Raw genomic sequence first — 12,920 nt, forward strand, 5'->3', positions numbered from 1 at the left:
GGGGAGTCCTGTGCAGGTTGAGGAGATATTGCTTCTCCCTGGAAGCAAGGATGCTTCATCGGTGTTAATTGGGTGGAATCTCACTTGTTTTAGCTGCAGAGGGGACCCGTCCTGCTTGCATCCCTCTCCAAGACTCCTGGTGCGCACGGGGAGGAGAGAAGACAGCCACCATCCCTGCAGGACCTGACGTGGCCCAAACCCTTTGGAAAAGGGAAACACTAAGCACTTTCTAGCTTGGAGCGGGATTAAAAAAAGCAGGATTTGCTCTGTTGTGGCCAGAGTGCATGTGTCAGCACAGCGAGTCTCCAAGGCAAAGGATTTCTGGCTCCAGCTGGGATGGACTCACAGTGCAGAAAAGAGGGTCCCAGAAACACATGTCCCTGCTGACCAGATGTGCGTTCTCCACACACCTGGGAGAAGAAACTCCAGCTACTTGACCGAGCCAGGGAGCTGCTGTCACCTCCCTGCCTTGCCAACCCCAAGCGGGATGAAGCAGAGGGGATGGCAGCAGGTGCCCTGCAGCGGCAGGGCTGTGCCGGGAAGCTGGCAGCACCAAGCGTTACTCAGAGCATCCTTAGCACGGCCTACGTCCCCCTGCCCCACGATGAGCTCAGGAAAAGCTCAGGGCCAGGTGATGCTGTCCCGGGAGCCATCACATCACATGAAGGCATTGCCACTATCAAAAAAGGTGTGAACCTCCACACTGGGGTCTCGCTGTCCTCCCGGCCGCTCGCCGACATCGGGGTGATAGACGAGCACCATTACTCCAGCTACGCTGCCTCTCCAGCACGACCTGGGCCCTGAGCCCAAGAGTTCCGCTCCCTGAGTTAATGGAAATATTATACACATGGAGCTGGCCCCTTCCCAAAGACACTCCTGTCTTGCAGAGGGAGCCACTCCTCACGGCTCTCTGCTCTGCAGATGGATGCATTGGAGGGGATGGAGGGAAGAAGGAGCCAAGAGCCATTCGACAGGCAGCAGGACACGGCAAAGAGCACTCATCTGTCCTCCTTGGTGCAGGCTGGGTCTGTAAGGTAGGGGCAGGAAAACAACTGGCCATCTCCTGCATCCCAGAAAGGCTCTTTCCAAGATGGTTGGGCAAGGAGGACCCCAGGGCTCAGCCATCACTTCAGGCAGGAGGTGCAAAAGCAGCAGGACTCGGCCCTTCCCAGGTTGTCCTGCACCGAGGTGCCAACCAAGAGAGATAAAACCCCCTAACATCCCATGAGTCCAAGCTTTCCACGGTACAACGAGCCAAAATTCAAGACGGGAGAGGTCAGAAAGAGTTTTCCGCCATCAGAGCATCCCTGACAGCTCCACGATGCCTGCGGATGTTTTTAAACCACATGCAATGTACTGGCCTTCCATCCCAGCTATGGAGTCCAAACCCGAGGAGGGCCTTGTTTTTATTCAAGTGTTTTCCATCTTTTATAACCTCTCTGCCAGCTGGACAGCTGCACTCTCAGGGCAATTATATGCATCTAAACATCATCTAAAATGAAAGGACTTCATTTAATTAGGTTATTTAAATGTGACACGTTCGATGGAAAAAGCCAAGCAGACTTAACAGGATATTTAACCCTCACATTAGTTTGCATGCATACAGAACATCATCTGAAAGCCTCGGAAATTAATGGCAAGACTTCTATTGACTTCAAAGGCTGCGAATCAGATGTCGGCAAAGAAATGATCAGAGAGATGATACAGGGAGCTACCACCTGGAGAGCACGGGCACCGCTGCCCACCCAGGAGGTTGCCAAAGGGGAATTTTCACTTTGGTCAGAAGTCTGCAGTTTTTCTGACAGAAATAGTACTGCCGTGAGTTTCAAATTGTTTTTTCCTCCTGCTTTTCTCCTGATTTCCTCTATGTGGAAAAGAAATTGGAAAGAGACTTGAAAAAGGGAAAATTCCTTCCCTTCAGCAAAACCCAACCTGAAAGCACGTCTGTTGTTGAAAAACAAGAAATCTGATATTTTGTACCAAAACAGAGTTGTCGTTCCGATTCTTTCAACTCCTCACTCCCAAATCTGAAAAGCCTAAACCAAAGTGCAGATTTTAAGTTAATTTTAGAAGCGTGACAGAAAATACTTCCAATTTCATTACCCTCTAAAAACCACGCTCTGCAGGTGCAACAGGCAGAAGATGCACAGGGCATCTGCCGATGGGAAGGCACAGTCTCGGGCGTCACGCCAACGAGCACAGCATTAAAAACCTCTTTGCACGGGCAAGCTGCATGTAACCTTTTCAGATGGTATTACATCCATTCTGCTGGAGTACGGCTAGCCGAAACAGCTTCTCTTTCTGCGTACGCAAACGTAATCTGTGCCGGGAGTTAAGAGCCAGTTCCTATATGCCATGTTCAATATTATTCCTCCGAGACACAGAACAGCAACTGCAACAGAGAAACAAAGAGAAAAGACAGAGAATTGTCCTATATGGCATCTTGAGAACCTGATAGCAAAGACACATCTGTAACACTTAAAAGAGACATTATTGGAAAATTTTCAGATTTCATGAGCCGCGTAAAGTTGTTTTTAAAACTTTTTACTTTTTCCTAGCAGACACTGCTGCTAACAATTCCCAGTTTCTCACAGAGAGTGAGAAACAAAGCTTTCATCTTTTTCCTAGACTCAACCCGAAGTTATTACCATCAGTAATGCAGCACCTAGAAGTTCCTAGGGCTGGACCAAGACCCTTCCTGCCAGGCAGCAGAAGGCAACTGGCATCCCTCCACGATGCCCCTCTCCTGCAGCCCCCTTTGCCCAGTGAGCTTTACACAGTGAGCAGCTCCTCTGCTTTTCCCTCGGCCCCTTCCAGCCCAGGAGGGCAGCCAAAAATGTCAACAAGTGAGTCACCAGCGATGGAAAGACTTGTGCCGCTAAGCCCAGCTCCTGGCCCTAGCTCTTACAAGTGACACAACCATTTTGGCACTTGGCCCTCGCTCTCTCTTTAATCTATAGATCTATAGCCCCCGTCGCTTTGCTCCGGAGGTCTCTCATAACGTTGCATACACACACGCTCCTAGGTCCCCTTCTCTCCCCACCGCTGCGGGACAAAAGAGTCTATGGGGCTGAAGGAAGAAAAACAGAGGCGCCTCTTGAAGCTGCAGGAGCTCGTCTTAAATCCTGACACTTTTTGTGATGTGAAAAGCTTTGGGGGGAAGAACCAAGCTAAGGAAAGTAGTAAAACCCTCATGCTTGTCAGGAAGGTAGCGGGGAGCGTAATGCCAGCCCTGGCAATTTCCTGGCCACGGGCAGCCCACATCTGAGGGACTGCCCTTTAACATAGGTACGAAAGGCAGCGCGCTGGAGGCAGCTGAGACCAAATGAAATGGGAACTATTACACACTCATCATTAGGAGGTAATCTGCACAGACAGGGAGGGCTGTGGGCAGGGGAGGGAAAGAGTACGGGCACAGTGCTGGAGCTGAGATTCGTGGGGCACAAATGCCCCCAGGAGTAGCCTAGAACGGGGGGCAAAAGATGCTGACCAGCGCATCTTTTACACAAGATAATTGTCATCATCTTTTAGCACGCAGACCTGATTTGAAGCATTACCCCACCTCACACTGTCTTTCTTGCAGTTTATAACCCCCCGTGTCCCTGCCGAGCCAGCTATCCCCTAACTCCTGTTGCGCTGGCTTAAACTTCCAGCACTGGCTCTTCCTAGTCCATCTGTGAAAGCTCAGCATAATCCGTAAGGCCTGCGCATTTACACGCAGCAGAGGTTTAAGCAAGGAGAAAGTGTTTCCAGCAGATTTGGGAGAGTTCAACACGCCATTTCCAAACCCAGCAGAACGCTAGGGAAACCCGTCCACGGCTTGGACCCTGCAGGGCAGGCGCTTCAGGAGGTCTGTGGGGAGGCAAACAGCCCTGGAAAAAAATAAAAGTCTGAGAAATTTACTGAGCTTGGCTTGGTACATGGTCGTGCATCAGAGCCGGGTAAATGAAGATCGCAGGAAAAGGTTGGTTTGGCTCAAGCCAAAACAAACTTTTTCCAAAAATGAATAAAGAAACCAAAAACCAGATCCACGAATAGCCCCAGTCCCTTCCCTGCTGTTTCCAAAACTGCCCTTCTTTTGGTGAATTAACTTTTTGGACCTCCTACAATGAAACAGCCACTGCCGAATACGTACAGAGGAACTGAGAGCACATTCAAATAAACACTCTCCTTGTGTATATTTGAATCTTTCATCATGTACTAAGTTTCTGTGTAGGACTTATTTGTATTTGTAAACTTTCAGATAAAGATACTCAGAGAGTTTACTTCTTTCTAACATCACACATCCAAATAACCAGGGAGCACTAATCCCTTACGGACCTGTTTACCTTTCCTGCATATTTCTTACTCCAATATCCTCCTGCCCAAAACCAACAACAAAGCAAACAAAGGAAATTGAACACAAACGACCTTGTTCGCATGATGCCGGTCTGCAAAAAGTTCAAGGATTCAATCTACAAATCCAGCCGTAAGACTCCGGAAATGATCGCGGGACTGGCAGCAGCAAGAGATTAATCACGTTTAACGATACTTTACTTTCCCCCCCTCAAATTAATTTAGGTCTTCATGAACCATTTGATTTCAAAACGGGTGAAGAAAACTGGCAGCAAGGTACACCACAAATGGGACTGCTGGGTTCAGTGTAAGCTCACAGTCATCGAGCGTTAGATCGCCGTTTCCTCACATGGTGCAAGATGCCAGCAGCCTGATGGGACATGGTTTTGAGATGGAAGAAGTCCCAAGCAATCACCAAACAGAGACGAGAGAAAGCAAAGTATGTCCAGCTATCTTTGCACCATGAAATGCAAACTCAGAAGAGACAGTCTGGAGATGCACATCAGTGTCTCCAAATTTTTCAGCCCAGCCTCCTCTGAAATGCAGACCTTCCCAAAAGCACCCCCAGAATTGTATCCAGTTACAATTTTACCGGTCAGCAGTGAAAGAGAGCACTTGTATTTTTTTTTATCTTGACAAACACTTACTGCAGAGGACAAAGTCTGACACCTGGCCCAAAATGCAGGCTATGTGCAGACCTATTTCAAGTGCTTCTCACCAGGGAGAAGTGATTTCCACCATTTACACCTCACCCAGGCTCCTACCAGATGGTTTTTAGGGGAACCCTATGGGGTGCAGGCAATGCACAGCCTCCCTGAGCAAAGGGGATGCCGAAGCTCCTCCTGCGATCTCCTTATTTTCTGTTTAATAATGGAACAAGGAAAATAGAACACAGGGAAAAACAACCACCACATTCCTTCAAAAAACTCCTCAAAGACTTTTCTTGTGAATTATATGCACAGAAACTCATTTGTGTGGGCTCTTATTTTATCAAAACCATCCCACTTCCTATGTCAATAGAAGGCCATTACCGGTTACATGATATTTCTGGCTTGTAACTTGATGTCTTGCCCATATTTCTTTGCACTGGAATCAAAAATGTCTTGTCTGTGAAGCACGGGTCAAATAATCTGGGTTTTACAGTTGTTGGCAGCTCAGAGATTGTTTTGGTTGTTTTTTTTCCCCTCTTCACAATTGCTCGCTTTCTTAAACCAGTCAACATCTCTACCCCTGGTTATCTCTTCCCTCCAGTAAAGCAAACCCCCCTAATGAAAACCCTGATATTACCACACCACGCATCCAGGAGAAGTCTCCGTTGACTGCAGCAGGAGCCACAGGCACAGAAACCCACCCAGCCCTGAGCACTTGCAGGTTTTTTGGGGGACTGTCAGCAAGGAACCTAACCAGGGACTTCGCAGGTTCCAAGTGGTTTGCAAACACCTTGTATCAGGCTGAATCCAGGGTCTGATCCTGCCTCAAGAGACCACTTCCTTCCTCTTGGATACACAAATCAAGAGTAATTTCCCCCAAACTGATGGGGTTACACTAGTGCAGGACCAAAAGAGAAGGGGAAGAGATGCTCAGCTGCATCCCTGCTCCAGGATTCATTTTCTGACTGCTTCAGCTTTGTGATAGCGGCAGATCCTAGAGGGCAGCTCTGCGATAGCAGAGCTTTGCTGGCTCGCAGCAACAAACAGGGCTTTGTCAGGTTTTATTAATTGCACTGTAACTACCTCTGCATTGATGTTTCTCTTTCTAGTGATTTCTTGGTCTCTGGGAGCTGCTGATATTGTCTCTCTCCTCTCAGGCTATTTGATATCATGATTTATCTGATTCTCCTCAGCGCCTTTCTGCGCTTTTCCTGCTGATTGCGGTCCCTCCCATCGCCTTTGTAATTCTTTACCTCTGTGCATCAGCAGCACAGAGGCTTCCTCTGACTTTCAACCAAAGCCAAAATTGTCCTTGTCCAGCTGGGTCTGCCATTAGTTTTATTTTAGTTTCACGTCCATCTCACTCCGGCGGACAGGGACGAGGCAGATGCTTTGCTGTGGGGCTGCAGTCAGGCTCCACGCTCCTCTCCTTAGCTTAGGAAGCACCGCAAGCACCGCAAGCAGCACCGCAAGCTTAGGAAGCACTGCAAGCACCGCAAGCAGGACCTTAGCTTAGGAAGCACTGCAAGCAGGTTATAATTTCCTCCAGATTGTTTTGTATCTGGAGGCGGGGGGGCGGGGGGGGAAGTGCAGAGTAACCTGGGATCCTAGCTTCGCTGCCTCAGTTTACAGTTTAAGGGAGAAATAAGGGCCCTTGCGTTTACTTCGCAGCTCTCCAGAGGCTCTTCCAGTGCTATATGGAGTGAAAACAGATGAGCTGAATACACTAACCTCTTTGGGACACTGCTCCAAACCTCTTGGAAGTCAACACCTTTGAAGGAGCATCCGATTCCCTGAAAGGTGAGGTTATTCCTAATGAATCTCTCCAGGGGAGCAAGAAAAGGGAGGTGGAATTTTTGCACATGCAACCAAAAATCCTGAAGATGGCTTTTGGCTGGGCTGTGCTAATAAATAAGGGCTAATTTTTGAGAGCATAACTCATGCTGGTGGGAGATAAGAAAGGAATGCAAGTTCCCTCCGAGACCAGCCTAGGAGAGAGTTATCCTCTGAGATCAGAGCAGAAATCATCGCGTCAACAGCAGAGGCCAGTCACCAATAATAAATCCAACCTCGGCAGAGCAGACCCCGCATCGGTGGAGCGAGGCACCATCCCACCCGGCAGGCAGCAGGAAAGCAGGAGGCATGCCAAACTCTTGTCCCAGAGTTGGTGTTTGCAACACAAACTCCATTTAAACAGCAGGCCGTTTATCTCAGTTATGAAGCAAATGCATTCCTCCAAGGTGAGGCAAGGGCCCCGTGGACTGGAAACAGTGCTAGTCCTTCCAGTAGTGGTTTCAGGGCCACTCCTGTTTGGGAACTGTCAGGGAGTCAGGTGCAAGTGGTTTAAAGCTGGAGGGGTTCCCAAGCAGCCCAGCACTTCTCTGCACCCATAAGAGAAGTGAGCCTCCTGGTCACCCTGCTCTTGCACAACTTCTGCTCCGCAGGCTCCTCGTTTACCTCATTTACCAAGTGATGGAGGTTCAACCAGCACTGAGAAAGCGCACCGCTGCTGAGACACCCTCATATTTCCCCTGAAAAGCTACATCTTCCTCGGCTCTCTTAGTTAAGCTTTTGGATTGATTCAAATGATTGTCCACCTTGGATCTCGGAGATGTCAGGCAACCTTTGTCCCACCACCTCCAGGCTTGCCTACATCGATGCTATTGACGTACAATCCCCATCCCTGATCACTCAGTTATTCAGAAACCCTGGATAATGTGAATTAACCTTCTTGCCTTTTCCTTCATGCTCTGGCTGCCTAAATCTTCCACTCTAACTTTCACCAGAGGAAGGTTTTCACCCACTACTTCTCTTAAGTGATACTGCAGTTCTGGCCTGCATGGCTAGTTTGTCCCACCCTATTCACTTATAACAAGGTGATTCTCGAATATGTGGCTAAAGTATGTCTTGACTCATATCCACGTGCCCAGTGTTCATTCTGTAATGGAGAAGTTCATTTTTAGTTGGGAATCCTGACCCAAATCCTATAATCTGAACAGCCTAAAACCAGGGGAATGCTTAGTGCCTGTCCTGACCCTTCCAAACCCAGATCCGGGTCTTAAAGGAATTTAGGTCTTCTAATCCTAGGTACACACTCCAAAGCCTGCCAAATACAAAACCACAACCAGTCCATGGATGTAACAAAAGCCCTTCTGCAGGATGTTTCCCATTCCCCGTGCTTTTCCACAGAACGCCCATCGCCAATCCCCAGGGGCTGCGTACACATCTCCCTCTCCTCATCCGTTGCGACATTTTTTTGGCAGCCAAGCCTTTGCTGCGGCAGGAGAAATGGGCTGACGAAACTCCTAGCGCAGCCTGGTCCCTTCCTGCCGTTTCGGGACGCTCAGTGGTTTCACTCTTGCTGCTCTGTGGCTTGTAATGTCACTGCAGCCAGGTGACATCATGGTCGGGGATTATGAAATACTCTTCCCTGCTGACCAGGCAGCGCATGACGGCAAAGAAACATATATTATGTGGATAGAAATAAATGACTACACTACACAGCAGCAATCCTACTGCTGGTACCACTATAAGTCCCACCAGCTACAGCAGAGCATCCTCACTCAACCGATGTATGCATCCAGCCTCCGAGGATGCCGCTTTGGTACGGTATCGTAGAAAACAGCAAAGACGAGAGACGAGAGCGAGCTATCAAGTGCGGTGTGGACTAAAGGGAGCTGCAGCAAAGCAGTGGCTTGTCAATGTTGGAGGGGCCAGTGGCTTGTCTTGTTGGATGCCTCTTTTTTTGCTCCACAGGGAAGATGAAGCTCTCAACTGCTTCTAGGATCCTGCCCAACATCTAATAAGGGCTTGTTGACACAGGACGCTAAGGAATACTCATCTGAATCCTCCTGGATTGTATTAGCTTAATGGTATCAAACTCCTGCATGGGGTTATGTTCCAATCTTCATCTGCTTTGGGAAGCCTAGGGTCTACTCAGTCCTCCCGTGTGCTCCGACTCTCTCACTCGGATTAACGCCTTCAGTTAGCTCGGAAAAACCTTTCTGAAAGTTTTGGCACAGGCAGGCCAGGATCTTCGCTTCCTTTACACAGTGTCAGAGACAGCAGGACACGCAGGGACAGTGTGAACTGAGCATTAGACCTTGTGCCAGGTCAGACTCCCTCCCCAGCCAGATCTTCTCTCCGATGGGAACAGGACCAAGCTGCAGTGAAGCCAGAGAGTCAAGAAGTCCCAATTTGAAGTTGGACACCTGCCTATCAGGGAAGGCAGCAGAAAGACAGCGCTGCTCCAGGGGACATTCAGTTGTGCAGTGAAAGGAAGCCTGGGGACTGAGTTTTCCTCCTGCTCCCCCACCCTGTCTGTACTGGGACAGAGGAAAAGGGACACCACAGACTTCTGAAAAGGGGAACTGAAAAACCCAGCTCTTCCCCACAGATCAGCCTGTGATGCTGGAGCTCTCGCTGCACCTGCTCTGTATTTATAGCTCGCTCCAGTGGGAAGAAATCAAGGCAACAGGACTGTGGAGAAAACAGGGTGGGAAAGTCAGATCTCAGCTATGCACCACTGCATTTTTCTACAAGCATATTAAATAAAATCTTCTATATTAAACCCAAGCCACGTTGTTGAAATCCTAAGGGGGTAATCCGGTTTCCTATCTAATCCCGCATTTCCCCAGTGCATCTTCTAACAGGCGCTCAGAGATGTGCTCTAAATAAATGGAAAAACATGAAAAAAATTAACAGCAATCCCCTAACCCACATGTCTTAATTATCAAGGAAAGCTTCCTTGAAAGTGAGATATTTGGGGCTTTGCTAGAGCTTTTTACATATCAGAAAACATGCTGTTGTAAGACAGTTACCCAGTGCATTGTCAAATTGGCAAAGACAGGCAATTCTGCCACAGCAGGCACGGTGAAATCTGTTTCTGGAATAGGCATGTGTGTATTAATGGAAGTCACAGCACCTACGAAGCTAACAAATCGAGTTTCGGCATCAGCTTTCCCATTTACTGGCGACCGTACCCTCTGCTCAACACACAGTAATTGCTATCAGCTCAGCAATATACTTGCAGGAACGGCTCAATTCAGTAGAAACTCCAATGTCAGACAAACGGGCTCTTCTTGGGATCTCAGCTCCCAGCAGTGACTCTCTGTGGCCAGACCTTGCAAGCCATCAGTCAGCACATCCCGACCGATAGGAAAATCGCCTGCATCTTTTACTGTGAGAGCCATGTCTCCCAATAAGACAGAATAAGACTAATAACCTCTGCAAGAAGGGAAGGAAGACTTCTTGGGATGCACATCACTTAAAGCATACCTTGGGCTCAATGAACCAGCTTCCCAGTTTCAAATCCACTTTGTTAATTCCAGCGCGACGGTGCCAACGCCACTGAGGACCCAACTCAGCCCCTTACCTGGACTCCGATGCCTCCAAAGTCACTTTTTCCAAAGCCCTTTTTCCCCATTCGCCACCCTGCCATAAAAAACCTGCAAACACCCAACATTAAAAACCTGCTGGGAACCCACTGGGATTTGTAGCAGCAAACACCAGCCAACCTGACAGAGACATCACCAAATAGCTATGCAAAGAGCTCTATTTTTAAACCTTCGCCTTGGCTACCTATTAACTCCTTTTCTCCTGGGACAAGGCGCAGAGATTCCTCTAAGTTTGCAGAAAGCAACAGCCCCGATTCCTGCCTTTTAACCTTTACGATTTGTTTTCATCTCCAGGAGGGAGAACTGCACCCCCCGGACTCCGTTTCAAGGCCCGGCTGTGTTAGTTTTGGACAGGTCCTGAGCCGTTTCGTACTTTGCACTGGCACGGACTTGTTATACCAGCTGCTTAATAACAACACACCTGTATGCAAGCTGGGTCTGGGGGCTGCAAAGTAACCAAGCAGCGGGCTTAATTATTGCAGGGTGACACAGTGATGTCGGCATGACCTCATGGTTTACTTTAGCCGGATGATCTGATGCGATGAAGAGCACATGTTTTCTCAGCTGTCCGTGGCCCCTCCAGGAGAGCGGACTGACCTGTGGGCTAAACCTCTGGTCCAGAGATGGACACCTGTATGTAGGAACTGGAGCCGCTCACCCATCCTTAGTGAAGTTGCATCTCTTCCCTGTTGATGTATAAGCAATTTTCCTCTTGGAAAGACTTTTTGAAAGGGGTTTTGGGTTTGGTTTGGCTTTCAAAACTGATGAAAAGACTCTAATTCTCTCTTTTGGAAATCTGTGCCTTACTATGGCTGCCTACAACAGGCCAGGAAACGACAAACCCAATGGCATCCACATAAAGGCTGGGAAAACATCTCTGCGGCAAGCTGAAGGCTTGTGCAGGAAAATATGAGACACATTTACGTAATAATTATAATTCACACTCGCACAGAACCTTTCAGCAGGGGATTAAAAAGCACTCTGCGAACATTATCAACCACAACTCTTCTACGAGGTAGGTATGATTCCTCCTTGCTCTACAGGAGAAGCCAAGGCAGAGAGAGGTGTTTTTCCAGCCCGTATTTTCAGAAGGCAGCCTGCACGCTTGGAGGCCTCACTGTTTGGATGCTAAAAAATGACACCACAGGAGGCCTGACTTCCCCACTGGATTCAGCACCTTTATTTCAGAGGTGACAGCTCGGGTCGCGATGATCGGCATCCTCACGAACCAGCTCTGAAGTGTTTCGAGTAAGGCAACTAAGAAAGGCTCATGCAAAGAGCAGCGGCCACTTTTGCAAATAAGAACATATAAAGAAACTTGAAAATTAGGACTAGAGTCCAGGAGTTGTAATTATCAAAGCTTGGACATAAATGCATTATTTCAGCATTATTATTGTGCTAGCTAAGAGGAAAAACAACATGGTTTTCCCATCTTCATGCTTTAGGGAACAACCAGATGCACTGTGGAACACAGGTCACCCCAGCTTCATTAATGTTTAGATGAAGAGATTTTTGCTCTTCCCCCAAGAGCTAGCTACTGAAGTGGAAGATACCAAGCCACAACGAACACAAAAAAATTTGGAATCAACCCACTTATAACGCTCTAAAAGATCATCTCCTTCCTCTTCCCCTGCAAACAAGGCTTCGTCAGGACAAGACAAGACACCAGGAGCTGCCAACAGGAGAGAAAGGAGTCACGACCGCTCTCCCAAGCCGTCTCCCAGAGCCACAGCCACAGCACGGGGGTTTTGAAGAGGTCCGATACAGGCCCTGGAGAAGGAGCATTTATTTTCAGACCCCTCTTGGAAACCTTGAAAGGCCACGGGAAATCTGACATGTAGACACATTACAGCAAAGAGGAAAGGTGGCCCAGCGCTTGCTGCAAGGGTTAAGTCACTAGCCCCGCTCCTAACACAAACATGCACAGACCTCAATTATGCTACCCGCATTTTAAGAGGGCCGTAAAACATATATTGCATTGGCAAGATAGTCAAAAGCACCCCTGGGATGTGTGCTCTGAACTCCTTCAAGAGGTTGCTCTTGATTTGATTTTTATTTTTTGGTTGGGGTTGGTTTGTTTTTTTTTTTACTTATCCAATACATCTGCATTATTGTGAGGTATGCGCATAAGCTCTGGGAGATTTAAGAACTTCGATCTGTAAGTACTCTACCTATATAAATAGATCACAGCGGACCAGAGGTATCATTTTCAAAATACCTGAGTATCTGTCATCTATCCCCACTGGCTGCCAGCACCGCATAAGCTCCCGAGTCCCTAAAGCCGTGCCAAAACCAAAGCATGGGCTCCCAACTCACCAGCTGCTTTTGAAAGCTTTGCTCTAGACCACTCCAGTCTCAGAGTTTTTCCCCAATTTCAGCACAGCTGCTCCTCAGGCAGGCAAAGTAGCCTCAAAATGTGGCTGTATTCAGAAAAGTAACTGTATAAAAACGACACCTCATTACCACAAACATCTGCCCTGCATGTTTCTGGTGAGTCATATTCACTCCGTTTACAGAGCGGAAACACAAACACATGTTT

General features: G+C 48.2%; 1 protein-coding gene across 17 annotated transcripts in view; it reads right to left on the reverse strand.

Moving 5' to 3' along the window:
- The window catches only part of SNX19 (sorting nexin 19), a 132,023-nt gene that overhangs the window by 49,930 nt on the left and 69,173 nt on the right, over positions 1–12,920 (reverse strand). The window contains exon 15 of one of the 17 annotated variants that reach the window (XR_012045888.1): positions 2,104–2,392. The exons of the other annotated variants lie outside the window; for them this stretch is intronic. The gene's annotated coding sequence lies outside the window, so the exon portion shown is untranslated. The remainder of the gene's footprint in view (positions 1–2,103; positions 2,393–12,920) is intronic. 17 annotated transcript variants of the gene reach the window in all.

This window comes from Ciconia boyciana, chromosome 20 (genome assembly GCF_034638445.1).
Source record: "Ciconia boyciana chromosome 20, ASM3463844v1, whole genome shotgun sequence".
In the NCBI taxonomy this organism is placed as follows: domain Eukaryota; kingdom Metazoa; phylum Chordata; class Aves; order Ciconiiformes; family Ciconiidae; genus Ciconia; species Ciconia boyciana.